Below are 23,560 nucleotides of genomic sequence, written 5' to 3' on the forward strand. Positions count from 1 at the left end.
CAATGGAGAGTGCTTTCAAAGCTTTCATAATCGAAATTGGGGGAACACAATTTAATTCCTTCATTCATCACTGTTCATCTATCCATCTATTTTTCATTTCTCTAATTTCTAGTAAAATTGTTTCTATTATTAAACACAGAGTGGGCTCAAATTGCTATAGTGAGGTCCACGTTATAATAATTACAGTATCTGATTTTAAGTATAATCTATCTTCTATAGAAGATAGTGGCAAGGAAGAGAATCTGCAACGCTGTTCTTCTATCTTTATCCAATGCCATTATAACGTGAACCTCACTATAGCCTATCTCTGTTCATGGTAAAATGTATAGGCCTACTTATTACTATAGTAAGGTCCACGTTATAATGGCAGTGGAGAAAGATAGCAGAACAACGTTGCCGATATTCAATGTCTTCTATAGACGGTAGCTGATACAGGTTTATTGATATAATATTAACTGTTCATTCTCTCTTAAAATAATCAATTATCCTTTGGTATTAAACGAGAAACTTTTGTTTATATGTTTGGATGTTTAGATGTGTAGATGTTTATATGTTTGTATTTCACCGGATCTCGAAAACGGCTCTAACGATTCTCACGAAATTCAGAAGATAGTAGGTTTATAATATAAAGATTCGATTGCACTAGGTCTCATCCCTGGGAAAACTAGCTGAAGGATATTAAAAGGATAATTATTATTCATCCTTGGAAAAACAGCTGATAATAATTATTTCGTCGTCTGTTGATGATGGAAGTGAGTGAGCGAGTTCATGTGTGTGGGACTGTGTCAAAATTACGACTCAGCTGTTGAACTTTTGTAATCATTCAATCAGGTACTTAGTGCCGGTTGCAAAAAAGCCGGGTTATTTTCAATCCTGATTAATTCCAGTGGAACCATCTTTTTGAAATGGTCTTCTCTGATTTGGTTCACGTGAAGTTAATCAGGATTAAAATTTAACCGGCTTTTGTGCAACTGGGCCTTTTGTGAGGGAAATTTTTGCATTCCTCTGGGAATTAATCTCAATTTACTGTGATTAGATAGAACATTTCTGTATGAATGTTATTATAGTTTCTTCATCCGTAATAAATTTTTCGCCCCACTTGGATGTAATGAGCTGGTTTTCGTGCGTCATATGGAGGCCGAAAATGATTGTTTTCTGACCAGGCCGGTAAAAGTTTTACGGCCCTAGGGCTGTAAAATAACCTTGAAGTCAGCTGATTCTGATTTGTTGTGAACGTGTTTACAAAATGGTTTATGAAACGGAATCAGTTTATGCTTCTAGAATTGAATAAGTATTCTGCAATAAGATACTATCATTTTATTTGGATGAATAAAATAAAGATAAGATATATATTATAAACTATTCAAATTCGATTTTCAGAGTAGGATAGAACTTCTAACCTAAACTTCCAAGGCAACGACAACAAGCATTGTTGACGTTGACATTCAGATTTGCCAAATTTCAAGTGTGCTAAAACAGCTGATCAAAAAACTTTTCATTATTATTTTGTGTTTATTATTCAAGAATCAAAACATTTATAATAATATCATCTTATTGTCATTTGGAAGAATACAAAGTATAAACTCAACCTCTTACATAATTGAACATAATCTTTTAGGTTATTTTAGAGAAATCAGAATAAAAAATAAACATCCTTTGGACAATTTTCTGATATTCAGATTACCTCAGATTTGCTAGAGCTATGACCTTCCTGTTTTGCTTTCGGAAGTGCCTAATAAACAATTATTCTCATATTTTTATTGTTTATTTTTCTGTGTGGCGAAAAATAACGTTCTCACCATGGGCAAAAATGTTTTTCCGGCTCTCAATCTTTTCTAGTCCTCGGCCTACGGCCTCGGACTTGAAAACCGATTTCGAGCCGGAAAAGTCTCATTTTCGGCCCTAGGTGCGAAATATACTATTTCATGCTTTTGTACTCCAGAGCGAAGCTCGGTCCCCAATATTATTTTATTAAGCAAGAAATTACATTTTTCAATAATTTCATAATGAATTTTCTCAATTGAGATGAAATATTTTGTTAATTAATTATCAATTCTACATTGTTAAAAGACGATCTGGCAACAGAGCAAAGCGAGAAAGAGATAGTGCTATCCGCTTTGTTGAATGATAGACAAGGATAGCAATACCATTGCTAATCAAGCACTCCCATTATAACGTGGTCCTCACTAAAGTACAAGCTAAGATCAGTACACCTCATTCAGATTATGATATCTATTATCTTCTATATATATAAAAGCGAAATGGCACTCACTCACTGACTGACTGACTGACTGACTCACTCACTCACTCACTCGCATAACTAAAAATCTACCGGACCAAAAACGTTCAAATTTGGTAGGTATGTTCAGTTGGCCCCTTTAGAGGCGCACTAAGAAATCTTTTGGCAATATTTTAACTCTAAGGGCTGTTTTTAAGGGTTTAAAGTTTGTCCTTTAGCATGTATATTCTTCTTCTCCCAATCTCTTAATTATAATTGAAATTTTCATATCATATGTTACTATAGAACTATAATCTAGATAGAGTACCTCTTCGAAACAGTTGTTAACTGGCAACTAAATTAATAATTTTGTCAGGTTGGCATTAAGTTGAGTTGACTTTGTTAGGTTGGCACCAAGTTGAAGATTTAAATGCATTTATCGCGGAAAAATTGATTGGGCACTGCTACTTCAGTCCTGGGAATATTATATTACTAGCCGTCAGGCTCGCTTCGCTCGCCATATCCGTTTAGCCAGACGTTTAGTCTGGACCCCCGACTGGATTGTCCTAACATATGATAAAAATGCAGGCGAGCGAAGCGAGCCTGCTGATCTCATTCTCGGACGATCCAGTCGGGGGTCCAGGGGGCGGAGCCCCCTTGCTAGACGGATACGGCGAGCGAAGCGAGCCTGACGGCTAGTTATAGATAATTCATTGTATCAATAGATAAATGATGATTATTTACCTGTTAATCATTTGATGACATCTGACAAACTTCTCATGTCCCGTGGGTCTCACTCTAGTATTCCCATTTCATTAGACCACAAATAATCAATTGGACTATAATACATAATGTATGTGACGAAACCATGACTCAGTATTTCTACTAAATACAGGAAAACTAGGATGAAACAATGACGAATGTACAACTCTACAATCCACAATCAAAACTAATCTACAATCAACCATTTAGACAACAATTAATTGAGAAGATGTAGCAAAAAATGATGATAAAATTAGAAACAAAATACAAAGGAGAGTGAAAAACCTATACTGAGATCAACTTCAAATTGTCAGCATTGTATAAATGGGGAGCATTGATGTAATACATATGGAATGCTGACAATTTTAGAGTGAATCTGAGAGAAGAAGCAAGTCATTGGTTTTGAAATGAATTGGAGGTCACTACAATTATTATTAAGTGATTATCCACAATGATTATTCAGTTTTTTGGAGGTCTGCATAAATTAAAATAATATTTTACTGAACTATCATTACTGTTTGTATAGGCTAAACATTGTTTGGTGGAGATCGTTCAGAGATTCTTAGGAAACTGATGTTTTTCAAAATTATAGGTATTAATTTGTTTTCCAAAATTGGTAATTTCTTTTTCGGAACTACGAGTATAAATCTCTTTTACATGATTGTTGACCTCTCATTCGAAATTGTTGTTCTCTGTTTAAAACAACTAGTTGATCTCGTTATGAAAATAATTGTAAATCTTACTTGATCTCATGACTTATCTTGAAGGATAACATGTCATTAAATACCATATTTATGCATCATCAAATATATCTTGAGAGTAATATGTTATCTTATCCCAGTTAAACGGTGATCAGCTGTTGATTTAATCCCAGAATATAAACCATTATAATAAATGCTATCATATCTCCGTGTGAACCTAGTTTAGCGTTAAACAAGGATGATGAATTTGAACCTAATAAGTAGGCCTACTGTAAAGGTGCGTACAGATATACGCGCCGCGAACATGAGCAATTCACTTTTAATCAGCTGACTATATCTGTATTTTTACAGAAACGGTAACATACAGTTATAAAAAGCAGATTAAAAGTGAATTGCTCATGTTCGCGGCGCGTATATCTGTACACACCTTAATAAGAATTAGCAAATTAATCCATGAATGTCGGGGCACCGAGCTTCGCTCGTTATTTTTACTTATTCATAAACAGAACACAATTCTCTAAAATGATCGTTTTTATATTTTCACAGCTGGTTATATTGTCATCTTATGAATATTTCGGGGATGCGATATTTTGATTTTTCACATACTCACTTGCTCACTCACTTTTTCACTATCAACAGCTGTTTCAGCCAAGGATGAATTATCCTTTCAATGTCGTTCAGCGAGTTTTCCCAAGGATGAGACCTAGTGCAATCGAATTTTTACTTCATAAACCTACTATGTTCCAAATTTCGTGAAAATCGTTAGAGCCGTTGAACATAAATATCCAGATATAAATAACCAGATATAAAAATACAGAAATTGCTCGTTTAATATAATAGGATACAGATAGTTTTATTAACATGAACACATTAACTGAACGTGATTTTCGATGAAATATTTTTATCTTACACTATTCTGATGACCTCTGATGCAGTCTATTATTTATGTAAATTAACAATTTTGTTCACTTGTTTATTTACATAAGTAATTTACTGCATGTCGGTGTTAAAAACATTTAAAAAGTGTGTTAACACTTAAGTCTTAAGAGTTAACACATCGACAATTCTTAAGACTTAGGACATCGCAGTTGGGGATGGATCAAGAAACTGCCATTTTCTTTTCATTTGTAATGCATTACTAACTCGAATATCAATGAATAACTAGGGTGATAGAGTTTTAATAAAAGGATTTATTATGCAATATATTTTTGATTAATAATTCAATAATGAACGGTTAACTATTTGTACAAACTCTTCCGTTACATGTTATCACATCACAGTTTTCTCTAGTAATTCAAAGTGCATTCTATATTGATATGAGTCAGGAATTATTTCTAGATCATCCCATGTAGAATCTATTGATTCATTAGCTAAACTGTAAATAAGTTTATTAGTCAGAAAGACAGCATCATTTGTAATATTGATAAATAAATAAATCAAACAACTATAGTAGGGTCCACGCTATAATGGCAGTGGAGAAAGATAGGAGAACAACATTGCCGATCCTCTGTCTTGTCAATGCCTTCTATAGACGGTAGCTGATACAGGTTTATTGATGTAAAATTACCTGTTCATTCTCGTTTAAAATAATCAATTATATTTTATTAAGTAAGAAATTATATTTTTCAATCATTTCATAATTGAGATGAAATATTTCGTTAATTAATTAATAATTGTTGAAAGACGATCTGGCAACAGAGCAAAGTGAGAAAGAGATAGCGCTATCCGCTTTGTTGAATGATAGACAAGGATAGCAATACCATTGCTAAACAAACACTTCCATTATAACGTGAACCTCACTATAGAATCTATTGATTCATTAGCTAAACTGTAAATAAGTTTATTAGTCAGAATTATAGCATCTATTAATTGTAATATTGATTGATAAATAATTCCAACTACTAGATCAACTAATGAGCAAATGTAGCGAGTTCTTACTTTACAACTTGAGGATTGAGTTGTAGTCAAAGTTGGTTGGTTGGTTTGTATGTTCGATAATAACTTCAGAATGCTCTAATCAATCAACTTCAAACTCGCAACACATATTCTCTATACTGATTGAGTTAGTTGACTAACGAATTTGACTCACTCCTTCGTCCTTTTCGAAGATAACATTGAAAGTGAGTGAAATAAATTGAAGTAATATTTGTCATTACAAATCACCTATCATCTGTCAGCTGGATTATTAAAATATTAATTGCATGCAATGATGCATCTAGCTGCTTAAACTAGAATAGCTGACAGAATATCAGTGACATTTTGAGCGAGTTCTCCAGCCCAGGGGGGCTCACTAGTGTATTTTCCACCCAATAATCAATTTCTCATTGATACTTCATTCATTTTATTCACACATTCACAAAATAGAAACGATGTGATCAGGAGAGAAACAACATTAATATAAATATAAAGAAAATAAAAATCTCAGTACCCTTTTTTTGAAATATTTTATCACTACATGTTTCGGACATTTATGCCATTTTCAAGTGATATGAAGTAAATAAATTTAATACTACTGGAAAGAAGTATCACTTCATATCATTTGAAAATGGCATAAATGTCCGAAACATGTAGTGATAAAATATTTCAAAAAAAGGTTACTGAGATTTTTATTTTCTTCATATTTATATTACAAGTAGCCCTGTACAGAAAAGAGAAACAACAGAATTAATCCGAAACTTTCTCTTCCAAACGTATATTATAGCACAAAGAAAAAATCTGGTGTGGCGCACTCACACAACTTTCCTTACTGTTATGAAAATTAATCACCTGACGCTAGTTTCCACGCGCATCTCAAGTCCAATTACAAACAAAGATCTGAGCCAGCTGGTGACAGGACAATAACGCTGGAGACACACGAAGTCTGCTATCTCTTAATAGTGAATGATTTAATAGAATCAACAGTTGCCAACAGTTTGCAATATTGAATAATCACATTCTATAGAACTTATTTCGAGCTTATTTTTAATTTTAGGTGAAAATGTTATTGGACATTAATTGTAGAGATTTTCTTGCTCAATCTTTTCCACTCGAATTTTTTTGTTTTTATTGTATCTGAAGCCTGATAATTGGAAATCTAAAATCAAATTTTGCATAGATGGGGCGGAGCTCTTGAAATTTTTACAGATATGGGAATTGTGTCAATTGATAGAGCTTATCAATGACTATCCTATGTATAAATTTAATCAAAATCGTTGGAGCCGTTTTTGAGAAAATTGCGAAAAACCCTGTTTTTGACAACATTTTTGCCATTTCAGCCGCCATATTAAATTGCATTTGATCGAAATTGTTCGTGTCGGATCCTTATATTGTAAGGACCTTAAGTTCCGAATTTCAAGTCATTCCGTTAATTGGGAGATGAGATATCGTGTACGCAGACACACATACACTCATACACACACACATACATAAAGACCAATCAATACCTTATATTGTAAGGACCTTAAGTTCCGAATTTCAAGTCATTCCGTTAATTGGGAGATGAGATATCGTGTACACAGACACACATACACTCATACACACACACACACACACACACACACACACACACATACATAAAGACCAATACCCAAAAACCACTTTTTTGGACTCAGGGGACCTTGAAACGTATATAAATTTAGGAATTGGGGTACTTTAATTTTTTTCGGAAAGCAATACTTTCCTTACTATGGTAATAGGGCAAGGAAAGTAAAAATAGCATAAGTAGATATCCTGGTGTAGGTCGTTTATGTTCCAAATTCAAGCCGATTTCTTGTCAACTCAAGCTGATAATATTTTCGACTACTGTCTATTATCACTGTTTTGTTGGAGTGAGAGTGTGATAATGGCACAGTATAAGAGATTGCCAGCGTCACATAGCTTCACAAAAAAACTACCAGAACTATCGGATTGAGTTTACAGTGAAATTTGAAATATGAACGCCCTTTACCATGGGATAATCTATTTTAACAATAACCTTTTTTGGACAATTTCTATCTAAATTCGGGAAAGGAACAGTTTTGGGCTTTAAGCCTGTTGTTCCTTTCCCAATCATTCATAGTTCACAATGATATAGCATCTATCAATGTATAAATAAATAAATATTGTCTCATGCTATCTTTTCAATTTCTTGTCAATATTTCATTAATTCAAGTCATTCACAAAACCATACAATGATTGGGAGAGAATCTCAGATTCCGGCTTCATATCATAGTTAATATTGTCTGAAACGTCAAAATTTAACAATTATTGAATAACTTTAAAATTTTCATAAAACAATCCCTTTATCGAAGATGGAAATTATTAGATGGAAATTACTGAGATATTGCAATTATTCAGATGCTAATGAATTTGTTATTATTATTAAACGAAAATCTAAAATCAAATGCTGTAATTCACCCCGAAGACTTCTGCTACTGCAAATATTGACAACAGGGTAAACAGCTAGATGGAAATTCGATGAGCTCTACTATTCAAAAATTATTTTTTGTTTCCGGGCTGACAAATAATTTTTGAATAGTAGCGCTCATCGAATTTCCATCTAGCTGTTTACCCTGTTGTCAATATTTGCAGTAGCAGAAGTCTTCGGGGTGAATTACAGCATTTGATTAAGATTTTCGTTTAATAATAATAATAACAATGGAAATTATTGCCAATATTTGCAGTAACAGAACTCTTCGGGGCGATTTACAGCATTTAATTTGGATTTTTTATTTGATAATAATTATTAATCCCTTGATCCTTGAGAACAAGGTAACACTAAATTATCACTATACCGGAAGAATATTGGAGCCTTTGTATTTCTAGTATTGTAGCATGTCAAAGCCTGTGTTACTTATGTTATACAGATAGTGACATTAAGTTAAAAATGTCCTCAAAGATTGCCAATAATTGTGAAACGTTGTCACAGTTGTCAACAGCTGATACTGTGAGATTCACTTTCAACTGTCAGCATACTTCATAAAGAGCATCAATGCTCCCCATTTAACTGAAATGGTGTCAGTTCATAGTAGAAATGAGTTGGAAAACGACAAGGTCACTTGAAGGTCATGTTTTTTTGAGATACTGATGTCTGGTTACCAGACAGGTGGACAGATATTTCATTAGTTTTTCCGGAAGATGGTGGGTTTCACAGAAGTGGAAATTCATTTTCTTTTCTCAAGTGACTGGAATGTTGCAGTTTATTATTTTCATCTATATATATAAAAGCGAAATGGCACTCACTCACTCGCATAACTAAAAATCTACCGGACCAAAAATGTTCTTATTTGGTAGGTATGCTCAGTTGGCCCTTTAGAGGCGCACTAAGAAATATTTTGGCAATATTTCAACTCTAAGGGTTGTTTTTAAGGGTTTAAAGTTCGTCTTTTAGCATGTATATTCTTCTCCTCCCAATCTCTTAATTAGAATTGAAATTTCCATATCATATGTTACTATAGAACTATAATCTAGATAGAGTACCTCTTCGAAACAGTTGTTAACTGGCAACTAAATTAATAATTTTGTCAGGTTGGCATTAAGTTGAGTTGATTTTGTTAGGTTGGCACCAAGTTGAAGATTTAAAATGCATTTATCGCGGAGAAATTGATTGGGCACTGCTACTTCAATCCTGGGAATATTATATTACTAGCCGTCAGGCTTGTTTCGCTCGCCATATCTGTTTAGCCAGACGTTTATTCTGGACCCCCGACTGGATTGTCCTAATATAATATGATAAAAATGAAAAAATGCAGGCGAGCGAAGCGAGCCTGTTGATCTCATTCTTGGACGATCCAGTCGGGGGTCCAGGGGGCGGAGCCCCCTGGCTAGACAGAAATGGCGAGCGAAGCGAGCCTAACGGCTAGTTATACATAAAAATTAGAAAACAAAGTAACCTGTTTTTAACTTTATTTCAGTTTCCATGTAAATACGAGTAGCCCTTACCATAGTAGTGAATATCTCTTCATGTTTATCTTTTCCCAATATATTTCTATCAATTTCTACATTATTACTATACAGAAATCTTTCATCTATACTATAATAAAGGAAAGAACTGGCCTATACACGTACGGGATAGGAAAATCATCACTTCTGAATAACTAGACTGATTAACTTGAATTTTTCTTATAGTTTCTTAATTAACCGAGGATGGTTATATGCCTATTTTCAATTCTCCAAAATTTCATTACGTCAAGTTTTCAGTTTGTCATGTTTTAAAATTGACCCATGCGGAGCACGGGTTTCCTGTTAGTTATCAATCTATCTTGGTATTGGTCAATGGTGTCTATCCTTGTCTATCATTCAACTAAGCAGATAGCGCTATCTCTTTCTCACTTCGCTCTATTGCAAGATTGTCTTTCAACAATGTAGAATTAATAACAAAAGTAGAAATAATTAACAAAATATTTCATTATAATTATGAAAATTCAATATGATATTATTGAAAAATATAATTTCATGCTTAATAAAATATAATTAAAGGTGAAGGTTTCTTGCTCCATTCCGAGCTGCTTTGTATTAACACACTTTTTTATGTATTTGAACACGACATGCAGTCAATTAATTGATTGACTGCATGTCGTGTTCAAATACATAAAAAAGTGTGAAAATATAATTGATTTTAAACGAGAATGAACAACTAATATTACATCAATAAACCGGTATCAGCTACCGTCAATAGAAGGCATTGACAAGACAGAGGATCGGAAACGTTGTTCTCGTAACTTTCTTCACTGCCATTATAACGTGGACCTCACTATAGCGTTAAACATAATCATTAGTAAGAGTAAAATACCATTAAGTATCATTTATACAGGCTGAACAGTTTTACAATAAAATTGAGCAAAGAAATATGATGAAATAAGCGAATATTGAGGTATTACTTTAATGTTTTCACATGAAACGGTGAAGTTTGGACCTTTATAAAAATGGACCTTTATAGTGATTCCATATTTTTTCAGTGAGGGTTTCGAGGATACCTTCCACTTCAGCACTTGACTGTGCTAGTGAGGGAGAAAAGAGAGAGCGTGAGAGAGAGAGAGTGAGCGACAGAGAGTGAGTACTATTCTCTGTTCCCCTCTCCTATCGGAGGGTTGAATGAATCAATCAGTTCTTCTAGACCTCGCGATCCTATAGTGAACCTGTTACGCAGTTCGTAATTATAGTTAAACCCGCTTATTAACTATGTTCAATGTTCTGTCAATTATCGTTCAATAATCAATCACGGATCGTAATCAGTGGTTAGAACCGGGGCGAAATGTGATTTTGTTGTCAAAATTTGGCGATTTTTTCGGAAAGCTGGTGAGTAATTTTATGTGATATTCTTATTATTTTGAATCTATTACCCTCAACTATGTTCATAAATTGATAAGATACGTATTTTGATTAGATTATGATAGATGGTGAGGGGTTGAGATTAGTTTTTTTGTTTAGAAATGGTTAAATTTGAAATCTGTGTCAACATAACCTCAAATCTTACAAATACGGGTAGCTGCAGGAATTTAAAGCTGACCTGAGGGTCAATGAACTGACTTCTGTTAAAGGGTATGTAGTATTACTATAGTGACTCACACGTTATAGCATATACAAGCATACTGCGGAAAATATAATTATAATATATTATTGTTAACACCCTAATTTTATTGATTTATGCAGTACAAAATAGCATTGCTTTATGCTGATATATTTTTATAACTAGCAGGTAACCCGTGCTCCGCAAGGGTCTGTTTTAAAACTTGACGAAATGAAATCTTGAAGAATTAAAAACATCGGTTCATGCTAATATATTTTTATAACTAGCAGATAACCCGTGCTTCGCAATGGTCTATTTTATATCTTGACAAACTGGAAACTTGACGAAATAAAGATAATGAAGAATTAAAAACATCGGTTCATGCTAATATATCTATAACTATAGTGAGGTCCACGTTATAATGGCAATGGAGAAAGATAGGGGAACAACATTGCCGATCCTCAGTCTTGTCAATGCCTTCTATAGACGGTAGCTGATACAGGTTTATTGATGTAATATCAACGGTTCATTCGTTTAAAATAATCAATTATATTTTATTGAGCAAGAAATTATATTTTTCAATAATTTAATAATGAATTTTCAAAATTAAGATGAAATATTCTGTTAATTAATTAATAATTATTCTACATTTTTAGAAGACGATCTAGCAACAGAGCAAAGCTAGAAAGAGATAGCGCTATCCGCTTTGTTGAATGATAGACAAGGATAGCAACACCATTTCTAATCGAACACTGCCATCATAAAATGGACCTGACTATAGTGAAATTACTATTATTATAATTTTACCTCTCTCTCCCACTTACCCTCTCTGTCTCATTCTCTCTAAACAAATGACTGAGACTGTCCGGACCTAGAACGATCACATGACAACCATCCCTCACACCCATTCCACCAATATAAACCTTAAAACCATGTTATAGAACGAATTGTATATATATATAATATATATATATATATATATATATATATATATATATATATATATATTTATATATATATAAGATAAACTCATGTTATTTCAATATCCACTGCATACTGCTGTTTATTACTGAAAGTTGATAACCCTGATCTACTTTCAGCCTACTTCATTTTATTAATCAATTACTTGATCTTATTTACCTATTTAATTATTTTACTTTATCAATTTTCTGTTTTTTTTCTCTTAAATATTCATATTGATTAAAACTTTCACAATATTTCCATTAATAAATAAATCCTTAGTTTAAATAACGAAATTAACGTTTTGGTAGAGAGTTAGTGGGGAGGATATTTTTAATATTCTTTCCAAAGAATGGACATTGATATGTCCAAAGCTCCGCCAATTTATGTAGATGCATAACAATATGATTATTATCTATAGTTATCATATTACAAACTGCTTTTTCATATCATATACAGTTCAATAATTATTTTCTTAGTCTATATTATGTAAATTCATCTATAATTTTGCTGTATTGTAAGCTATTGTATATATGTGTATAAGCCAGTATATATTGTAATCTACATAAATAAAGTACTCAATCAATCAATCAATCTTAGTTTATATTTTTCTCTCTCAGGTCGTGTGTTGATGGGAAAGAAGTCATTTTATATCCTTTTCAGAGAATCTTCAAATTATTTGTTGAAACTCCCATCGATTTATGGAGTTCCATAACAATATTATATTATTAGCAGGTAACCCGTGCTCCGCAAGGGTCTAATTAATAACTTGACAAACTGGAAACTTGACGTAATGGAATCTTGAACAATTGAAAATAGGCCTATAACCATCCTCGGTGAATTAAGAATCTATATGCAAAATGTTGAGTCAATCAGTCTAGTATTTGAGACGTGATGATGCGTCATTCGTGAATTTCCTATCCCTTATGTTTATAGGCCAGTTCTTTCCTTATTTTAGAATAATGAATAACCAAAATATATTGGTTCATCAACTCACGTGGATAAAGAAGTTTGATCTGATTGCTCTCTCCCTCTCACTCTGTCTCTCCCACTCTCTCTCACTTTCACTCTTCCTCCTTAATAGAGACAAAGGTTCAAACTCTCTTTCTTATTCATCATATAAATAATATTCATATAAATATGATATTGATACCTGCGGATAAATCCTAAAATGTATGATCAAATTAATCACTTTATGTGTTAGAAAGAGAAAGGGGCAGCTTTCTTCTCTCTCACTACTGTATTTGAATTTTGATCTGAGGATGATGTCCTCAGATCCCCAGGCTTGTGCTGCTTGTTATGTACTGTATTGATGTACTGATGTATGTATTGAGTATGTACTGCTTGGGCTGTTTATGTACTGTATTACTTGAATAAAAAAATTGAGAGTATAGAAAAATAATAACGATTAAATTTACAAAAAAAAAAATAACAAAACAGTTACAAGAAACAAGCAGTATGCTCACGGTTCACCCCGCTTCAATTCTATTGGTGGAAGCCTATTTCAACGCCGACCAATCAGGTGAGAGTTCACTTCCCCTCATCAACTGCTCAGTACAAGGCACGTCTACAACAAGCTCTCATTGGCTGATGATTCACGTCATCATAGAGACTCCATTTTTTGTACAGAATTCAATCCAAATCAGTGAGATTCTGTCGAAATATTCACAATAATATGTGGAGAAATTAGTGAGACACTGATGGCAGTTCAATTAGAGCTCAGTTGTTAAGTAGATTCATATCTGAATATTTTATTCAATTATGTGGAAATAATGTCTTCCATTGATAGTATTAGATGATTATATATTATTATGATTTGTAATTGTCAATGAAATAAATAAATAAATGATAGGCCTACTTATATCAGAACTCAACAGAGGTCAACGTTACAATGGCAGTGGAGAAAGATAGGAGATAGAAAGATGAATATAGGAGAACACCGTTGTCGATTGACTGCCTTTCCAATGCCTTCTAGAAATAATAGCTGATACCGAAATACCTGATGTAATATTAACTGTTCACTCTTGTTTAGAATTATCAATTATATTATATTCGTTGAGGAAATATATTTTTCCTACCGTTACCTTGGAAAGTGGCCATTGCTGCACTGATTACAGAACGCAAAGAATTACTTTTCCGCTCTAGTGCGGGAAAAATTTTTTCTGCACTCCAGATTTGCAACATGGCAACGCAAAATAGTTAGTAGGTTATATATATGGAGCACCAGTGCAGCAAAATCAAAATTAAGTTGGTAACTGTGACTGGTGCACGTTATAAGAATCTTGATGGGGTGGACAACAGTGGATGACAGCCGCCTGCTTCATTCAAACACTACTACATTATTATTCAATTTGGCAATAAATTAAGGTTTTTATTAATAATAAAATTACACAAAAAAACATTTGATGGATTTCAGGCAATTTTACCCATAATTACCCACTTTTCATATTCAATGGTAACTGTAGGAAAAATTAAATGTGAAATACGTGCACAAAGTTCCTCTGCTGCACTCAACAAACCATTCCGCCCTCGCCTTCGGCTCGGGCGTAAACGTTTCTTTCGGCGCAGCAAACTGTCACTTTGCGCACTAGTTACACAAATAACTAAATGATTAAAAATCGCATTTTCAATTTCGATATTAAACAATTTGTTAATCAATATTATCTTTCTACATATTTGTAAATTGTTTAATACGAACCAGCAACGTTTCGGAGTCGAGAAAGGATAGTGCTGTCTGCTTTGTCTAATGTTAGACAAGGATAGCAACACCAATGTTAATCGAATACTGCCATTATAACGTGGACCTCACTATATGAAAGGGCCTCTCCCACAATTACACAGCAAGGACTAATTAGTGAATGGAATTTACGTCATGTTTCTGTTTACAAATTGACGCAACTTTTGGAATAATTAGCGAGGGTAGTTGACACCTAGCCATCAACCAGCAGTCACGTGATAGTCGCCATTAATTAAAACATTGATTATCATCAGTTTCCGCTAGATGATGGAGAACTATAGTGAGGTCCACGTTATAATGGCAGTGTTTGATTAGCAATGGTATTGCTATCCTTGTTTATCATTCAACAAAGTGGATGGCGCTATCTCTTTCTCGCTTTGCTCTGTTGCCAGATCGTCTTTTAACAATGTAGAATTGAGAATTAATTAACAAAATATTTCATCTCAATTATCAAAATTCATTAGGAAATTATTTTAAAAAATATGATTTCTTGCTTAATAGAATATAATTGATTATTTTAAACGATAATGAACAGTTAATATTACATCAATAAACCTGTATCAGCTACCGTCTATAGAAGGCATTGACAAGACAGAGGATTGGCAACCTCCACTAAGTTTTATTGTAGAGAAAAGATAGCATAAGAAGGTATCCCATGTTATAGGTCGTTCATGTTTCAAATTTCACTGTTAACTCAAGACCATAGTTTGTAACATATTTAAATCTGGGTAGATAAAAAGCCCTAACAGAAATAGTAATAGGTCTAAAAATAAAAGTAATTGGCTAATATCGCCAAGCAGATAATAAACAAGATTAGATAGCATCAGCTTGTTCTGGCTAAATGGTACAAGAACTTAAAAAGGATTTGAAGGAAGTTTACTACTCATAAATAGATTATTTATAAAATATTTGAAGATTGAGGTTATATAGATGTATTCACGGATCGGTGACCTAGAGATCGATCAAACCGAAGAACGTAGAATCTGACCAAAACCCCTTGGCAGAGCTTTATTGCATTCGGATGGTGTGCAATGTGAAAAAACACCCGTCCACGTGGCTAATTATTAGGTAGCATGGAATTAATATTAATATATAGAATATTAACTAGCATGCAAAGAGCATAAATAAAAAACCAAATAAAAATAATTTAATGTATTCAGGAAATAAGAGTTACCAGGCGCATGAATACCGAATAAAATTTGCATGCACCAATAGTAAAACGGCAGTTAATAGGCGGCAACTGTAGGCCAATTCAAAAATATTTATATATATTTATATAAATGTACTAGATTTTGTGTAAAAATTTGTGTAATCTATGTTATCAATATGGCTCGAATGCAGAGAAATTATTAATCATATAATCTAAGCAATATTTTGGCATTTTTTGTAAGATCTATTTGAATTTAATGGCGGAGGATTGGGATATTTAAATTTTATGCTAATTTGAAAGTCGGAAAGAGGATCTGTAAAATTTGAGAAGGAAGAACCAGACTCGCCAGCCAGATGCCACCATAAGAGGACCCCAATATTTTAGAGCGAAGTACCTTATTAATAATTTTGTAAAAATTAAAGTTAAAGTAAATTATTAAATTTCTTAAAAGACTTCGTGATGCTATTGTGAAGCAGAAGTCATTTTCATTTTTAATTAAATTATAACCCCTTGGAGGAGACGATTCCGGCTACCATATTCCCGGACCACATGGAGTTGGATCGACATCGGCGGCTTACAAGAAGATTTTCGACACGTGAGTGATTAAATTTGAATTTAGTGATGGGCGCCCTAGTGCTTCGAAATAATCTGATGATCAAAGCTAGCTCGCCGAAAGGGTTATTATAAATTGAGAAATTAATAAGAGTAATACTTGCGCAAGTAAAAATTAGTATTAAAGGTATTTATTTGAAAGAAAAATATATAGATCAATATTTTAGAAATTTCTATTTAATCAAAGAAGTACGAAATCTAGGCTATCAAACGTATGCATACAATATTTAATTTTTTGCAATACCATTTGCGATAATTTATTATAGTTCTAATTCACTAGATGAATGGCTCTACCTATTCCGTCAGGTGCCGAATCTTGCACCCTGAGATGAAAATATATATTCGATACAAATAAATCTACTAAATACTAGAGATTTTAATATATATATATTTGGATTATTAGTGGCTAATTTATCAAGCTGATCTTAGAGCGCATATTTTTTGATTGAATTATCCAAGTCGACAAGTATTAGCAAGTACATGTCGCAGCTACATGCAAAAGAATGCATATGATTTCAAGATAAAGGCACATGGTAATGATTCGTGCCATAAATCTAGAATATAAAGTTAGCCTGTGATATTTTTATTGATTTCAAATATTGTTCTATTTTTATATTATATTTTTTATCGCTCTATATATATTTTTTGCCTCGATTGATCTTTGCATTATTTGTGTAATATATGTGTGAAATTTTCATGGTGTGCAATTATTTTTTATTCCTCAACACTATAGTATAAGTATCATTTATATATATATTATTATTTATTGAATTACAAGAGTTATTGGAGAAGCCCATATCTAGGCCTATCAAGATTTTTTAAGACTGAATACTATTAGAAAACCACGACCTAATTGTATTAAATCTCATGCTTTACCGACTGATGCCAAGCAGGAGGCTAATCGTTATTTAAATATAAAGAATAACGTGACAGAAAGACATGCCGTACCAACGTGGGACTGATGATGAGAGCCGAGCTCATTGAATAATTATTTGAAATTAAGTCAATAACCATATTGAAAATTATAGATAACTTATACGAGTTGTGAGGAAAACTGGCGAAGGGAAATTTGTATTACTTTTTGGGGAATCAATAGCTTTAAATAAAAAGAAATTATATGTTTTAAAGAAAATTTTATATTATTACTGTAAAAAAATATATTTTATAGAGAGAGCTATTATATTTTATGGGCCTAAACTGCTAGTCAGAAATCAATGAATAGTATTATTATATTATAAGAGCTTAAGTAATAAATAGGTTACCTGGCTTGTAATGTCCATAGGCCTATCCTCATTTGTGTCCTTATTAATGCCTTGTTGGCCAAAACTTTCACTTTTTTAACAAACACTTGACACTTAATCCATTTTTAAAATATGAGTCTCTTTTCGTCCACGCAAAGTAAGGTAGCAGACACACTGCAGACGGCGATAGTAGCGGAGATCGACGCTGAGGGGGGCGCGATGGAGTCCAACGCCCAGATATCTTCAATCACCGCCAAGAATCCTGTGAACAGTAATAAACCGTTAAATGTCTCCCAAGAAGCAATAAGGAGGGTTATAGTAGAGGGGATGATCAAGTCATTTTCTAATAGTTTAGAAAAAACAATGACCACAGTAATGAAGAACTTAAAGGCGGAAATGAAGGAAATGCGGGAATCACTGAAGGATACATCGGTAAGAATGGATAAGGAGACTGCGGAAAGAATAGATAACCTACCAGCACAAAACACTTCACAATTCATGAAATAGCTACAAACAGGAACAATAGTCAACTTATTTCCATAAATAAACAACAGAATAGTAAATCTACACAAATAGCTCACCTAAATTCTGATATAAATCAAAACAAAGTACAACTTAATTCATTGGAGACAGCCGTTGGAGAACAGCAATTATTTTCATCTGAATTAAATGCCGAAGTAGTAGATAATGAAACAGAAGCTTCTAGTCATTGGAAACAGGCCCAAGAGAAGTTGGTACAACTTGAAAGTCAAATACATCAATTTCCGCACGAGAATATAGAGCCTATTCCCATAGCAACGTTTGATTCACTACACAGTTTCAATGAATTAGGCCGTTTTGACAATACAGACCGCTATCTCCAACCTAAAGAATTTATAGATCAGATAAAACTAGTTCAATCATTAACACCCACCTCTTGGAATTTTTGGCGTCTTCGATTATCCAGTTTGTTAAGCGGTGAACCTCTGATATTCTTCCAGATCCATAATCACGAATTCAGGACGTTAGACGAGTTCAGTGCAGCTTTCCTGGAACAATATTGGAGTAAAAATAGACAAATGGATGCACTAGCAATATCATTGCTTGTGAGTTTAATTCTAGGACAGACGACACATCCATCAATTTTGTTAATACCCTTAAACTGAAAAATGCTCAATTAGATGAGCCAATGTGTGATTCAGTTTTAGCAAATATATCGTAAAAAAGCTACCTTTCCAAGTCAGAACAGCATTGGCTACACAGCCAATAACTAGTTGCAAACAGCTGATAGATTATTTATACAATATACAATCTATGATGGCAATATCAAATCACCGGTCAGATCAAATGTATGCACAGAATCAACCTAATTCAAAAATTAATCAGTACACCAGCCAAGCCTATGAATCAGTACCATATGATCGCTCACGATCTACCCCTCAATTTAAACGCCGCTATAATCATAATCAAAATAACAGCTGGAATAATAGAAGTTTTCAGAATCGTCAAACAACCATTATCCACAGCAAACCTATGAAAGAAATTATTATTATGGCCATGATCGATTTAACACAAATAATGATTACACTCAGAATAATTATAATAGAAATTACAAACCGCCACCTCATCAAATAAGTACAAACTACACATTAGAACATGCGTCCAGATCAAATCACCAAAAAACACAGAACCCAACACCCAACAACCCGCCACCAGATATACAGAAAACTACAGCTAATAAACCAGGACTATATGATACCCCCGATATAACACCTACAAGCTCCAATGAAACAAACAACGAAAATCAAGAAATTTCAACATCATACACCACCTTTAGAAATGATTTACCGAAAATAGTATTAGAAGAACCGAAGCCAATACCAGATAAACCACCACCAAAAACCAGCTGTAAGCATCAATCCCTACTGAGCATCCTGTTCCCCGCCGACAATCCATCACCGCAGGTAGAGCAGCCCGCACATCAAGAGACCGCCACCATACTAAACCGCTTTGAAAGTCACACTCGCGCATCAAGAGACCGCCACCGCACCCGTGCATCATTCGACCCCACCAAGGCACCCCAAGGAACCCAGGATAGAGGACCAAGAGGACGGACTACCGGATAAGAGGAGCGACCACCGCAAGGCCCGGAGACGGAGGCGCCCGAGGACACCCGACCGGCATCAGGACGAGGAGAACGGACTACATGACCGAAGGAGCATGCATCGTAAGGCCCGGAGGCGGAAGAAGCGAAAGAAAAGGAGGAACCACGCGCGCGCATACCGGCCGCATGCACGCTTCAAGAGGCCAAGGAGGATTCCGGACCGGCACCGAGGAGGACAGGAAGAAATCACCGACGGCGTGCATCCGCGGCACATACGCTTCAAGAAGGCTATGATCAGCGATGTGACCGAGAAAAGGAATCAAATAGGCCTAATTGGAACAGAAATGGAACTGGTAACAAAACAACTATTGATTCATGCCGGGAAAATAATGGAGTGGACTACTTGTGGAGGTTAATTAAGGATAAACGGTGTTTGAGAAGAAAGGAAGCAGTAAAAAGTTATATTAATAAAATGGAAGTAAATAGTTATTATATGATGAGAGATTATATTGTTAAAAAGTTGATAAATGTTTGGATATTGTGTGTAATGATAGTTATGGCTGTGATATTAATAAAAGACTGTGTTGTAGATATGATGGAAAATATTATATTGTTATTATTAAATGAATCTATGATTGATAATTGGAAATTTAATATTATAAAAATGTTTATTGTTGTAAGCCTATTGAGTTATAATGAGCCGAGATCAAGAATATTAAATGAACATAAGAGGAAAGATGAATTAAAATTACATGATGATTGGAATAAGAATGGATTGAAAGGAACTACCATTAATGAATTAAGAAATTGTTTGAAAGAGTACACAAGATACAAGGGCTTTAAATTTATGATGAAAATAATTATCAATTAGGACAGCCTCAACAATCAACAACCGGACAGAAGATAACCGAACGGCCTACAGCAACAAAATCTACCAGCAGAAAGCAAGAAGATGCAAGTAAATCACAACATTTTCCACATGCAATATCGTCAAATTTAAAATAAATATGATAAGAAATCAAGGAAAACATTATTATCAAACCGATTACTAACCTTCCTTAATAAATTTAATCTTGGTATAGGACCGCGTGGCAACAATCCAATGTTTTAATTCCTTCCAGCCGTTAGAAGCCTGCAATAAGAAAAAGAATAAATTTTAAATATGTAATTAAATTATATACATCAGATAAAAAAGGACACAAGCGGGGATAATAAAATTAAAATTTGTTAATTACCTTTTTAAGAGAAAAAATTGAGCAGTTAGGTTAAATAGTTATGAAACTCGACAGCGAATTCTGTAGAACCAGTGACCAGCTGACCAAAGCCACCCAAATCAAATGAATGTAATATCTGTTGAACATATGTTTATAAAAAGAAGTACTGTACCCAAAGAGTTATTTATTATTGTTATTTATTATATTTATTAATGTCGATATATTTATTTATATGTTTTATATTTATTACTTTTAATTATGCCACGTTTGTTACCTGAAAAGACTTAAAGTGAATACCAGTTACCAAAACCAAAGAGCCATTAGCAAAGAAAGTATTGTACCTGATGTATAGAAAATTATTTATATTAAGACCTAAGAAATACTATAAGATATAAGCCCAGAAGTTTATGAATCGAAATTATTGTCTAAAAGGAATCATTTATGAGAATTATGAAATGTGTATAGTTAAGTTGGCGGCCCTGCAAGCGGCGAATTCAAAAATTACTGTGTTGTAAATGGTGTCAGGAGGAGTACGTTTAGAAGTTTATATTTATGATATTTTTATGTGTGTTGAGGAGGAGAATTTGTTATTGTATTTGATAAAGGTATAAAGGAGATGCAGCAAATATGTCTGCGATCTGTGATAGAAGTATGAGAGTATAATTTATAAATAAAGTATAGTGTATATCGATGTATTGAAGGGTGGGTTTTCATTAAAAACATTGTGATTCTCAAATATTTTGAATTCAAACCCAGGGGCGCGTGTAACATATTAAATCTGGGTAGATAAAAAGCCCTAACAGAAATAGTAATAGGTCTAAAAATAAAGTAATTGGCTAATATCGCCAAGCAGATAATAAACAAGATTAGATAGCATCAGCTTGTTCTGGCTAAATGGTACAAGAACTTAAAAAGGATTTGAAGGAAGTTTACTACTCATAAATAGATTATTTATAAAATATTTGAAGATTGAGGTTATATAGATGTATTCACGGATCGGTGACCTAGAGATCGATCAAACCGAAGAACGTAGAATCTGACCAAAACCCCTTGGCAGAGCTTTATTGCATTCGGATGGTGTGCAATGTGAAAAAACACCCGTCCACGTGGCTAATTATTAGGTAGCATGGAATTAATATTAATATATAGAATATTAACTAGCATGCAAAGAGCATAAATAAAAAACCAAATAAAAATAATTTAATGTATTCAGGAAATAAGAGTTACCAGGCGCATGAATACCGAATAAAATTTGCATGCACCAATAGTAAAACGGCAGTTAATAGGCGGCAACTGTAGGCCAATTCAAAAATATTTATATATATTTATATAAATGTACTAGATTTTGTGTAAAAATTTGTGTAATCTATGTTATCAATATGGCTCGAATGCAGAGAAATTATTAATCATATAATCTAAGCAATATTTTGGCATTTTTTGTAAGATCTATTTGAATTTAATGGCGGAGGATTGGGATATTTAAATTTTATGCTAATTTGAAAGTCGGAAAGAGGATCTGTAAAATTTGAGAAGGAAGAACCAGACTCGCCAGCCAGATGCCACCATAAGAGGACCCCAAATATTTTAGAGCGAAGTACCTTATTAATAATTTTGTAAAAATTAAAGTTAAAGTAAATTATTAAATTTCTTAAAAGACTTCGTGATGCTATTGTGAAGCAGAAGTCATTTTCATTTTTAATTAAATTTATAACCCCTTGGAGGAGACGATTCCGGCTACCATATTCCCGGACCACATGGAGTTGGATCGACATCGGCGGCTTACAAGAAGATTTTCGACACGTGAGTGATTAAATTTGAATTTAGTGATGGGCGCCCTAGTGCTTCGAAATAATCTGATGATCAAAGCTAGCTCGCCGAAAGGGTTATTATAAATTGAGAAATTAATAAGAGTAATACTTGCGCAAGTAAAAATTAGTATTAAAGGTATTTATTGAAAGAAAAATATATAGATCAATATTTTAGAAATTTCTATTTAATCAAAGAAGTACGAAATCTAGGCTATCAAACGTATGCATACAATATTTAATTTTTTGCAATACCATTTGCGATAATTATTATAGTTCTAATTCACTAGATGAATGGCTCTACCTATTCCGTCAGGTGCCGAATCTTGCACCCTGAGATGAAAATATATATTCGATACAAATAAATCTACTAAATACTAGAGATTTTAATATATATATATATTTGGATTATTAGTGGCTAATTTATCAAGCTGATCTTAGAGCGCATATTTTTTGATTGAATTATCCAAGTCGACAAGTATTAGCAAGTACATGTCGCAGCTACATGCAAAAGAATGCATATGATTTCAAGATAAAGGCACATGGTAATGATTCGTGCCATAAATCTAGAATATAAAGTTAGCCTGTGATATTTTTATTGATTTCAAATAT

The 23,560-nt window shown here is 33.5% G+C and overlaps 1 protein-coding gene and 1 long non-coding RNA gene across 7 annotated transcripts in view; one reads left to right on the forward strand and one right to left on the reverse strand.

Moving 5' to 3' along the window:
• LOC111044266 (adenylate cyclase type 8) overlaps positions 1–23,560 on the forward strand; it is a 510,898-nt gene that overhangs the window by 2,600 nt on the left and 484,738 nt on the right. Inside the window, exon 1 of one of the 6 annotated variants that reach the window (XM_039439659.1) lies at positions 10,743–10,935. The exons of 4 other annotated variants lie outside the window; for them this stretch is intronic. The gene's annotated coding sequence lies outside the window, so the exon portion shown is untranslated. Of the gene's footprint in view, positions 1–10,742; positions 10,936–23,560 lie in introns of those variants that run through there. One more of the 6 variants, XM_039439657.1, reaches the window with a different exon arrangement.
• Positions 18,049–21,044, reverse strand: LOC120353993. The gene is made up of 3 exons (XR_005572743.1): positions 20,983–21,044; positions 18,760–18,874; positions 18,049–18,108 (listed from the first exon to the last, which is right to left on the reverse strand). It is a non-coding gene; the product is annotated as an uncharacterized LOC120353993 (long non-coding RNA).

This window comes from Nilaparvata lugens, chromosome 13 (assembly GCF_014356525.2).
Source record: "Nilaparvata lugens isolate BPH chromosome 13, ASM1435652v1, whole genome shotgun sequence".
NCBI classification, from domain to species: Eukaryota; Metazoa; Arthropoda; class Insecta; order Hemiptera; family Delphacidae; genus Nilaparvata; species Nilaparvata lugens.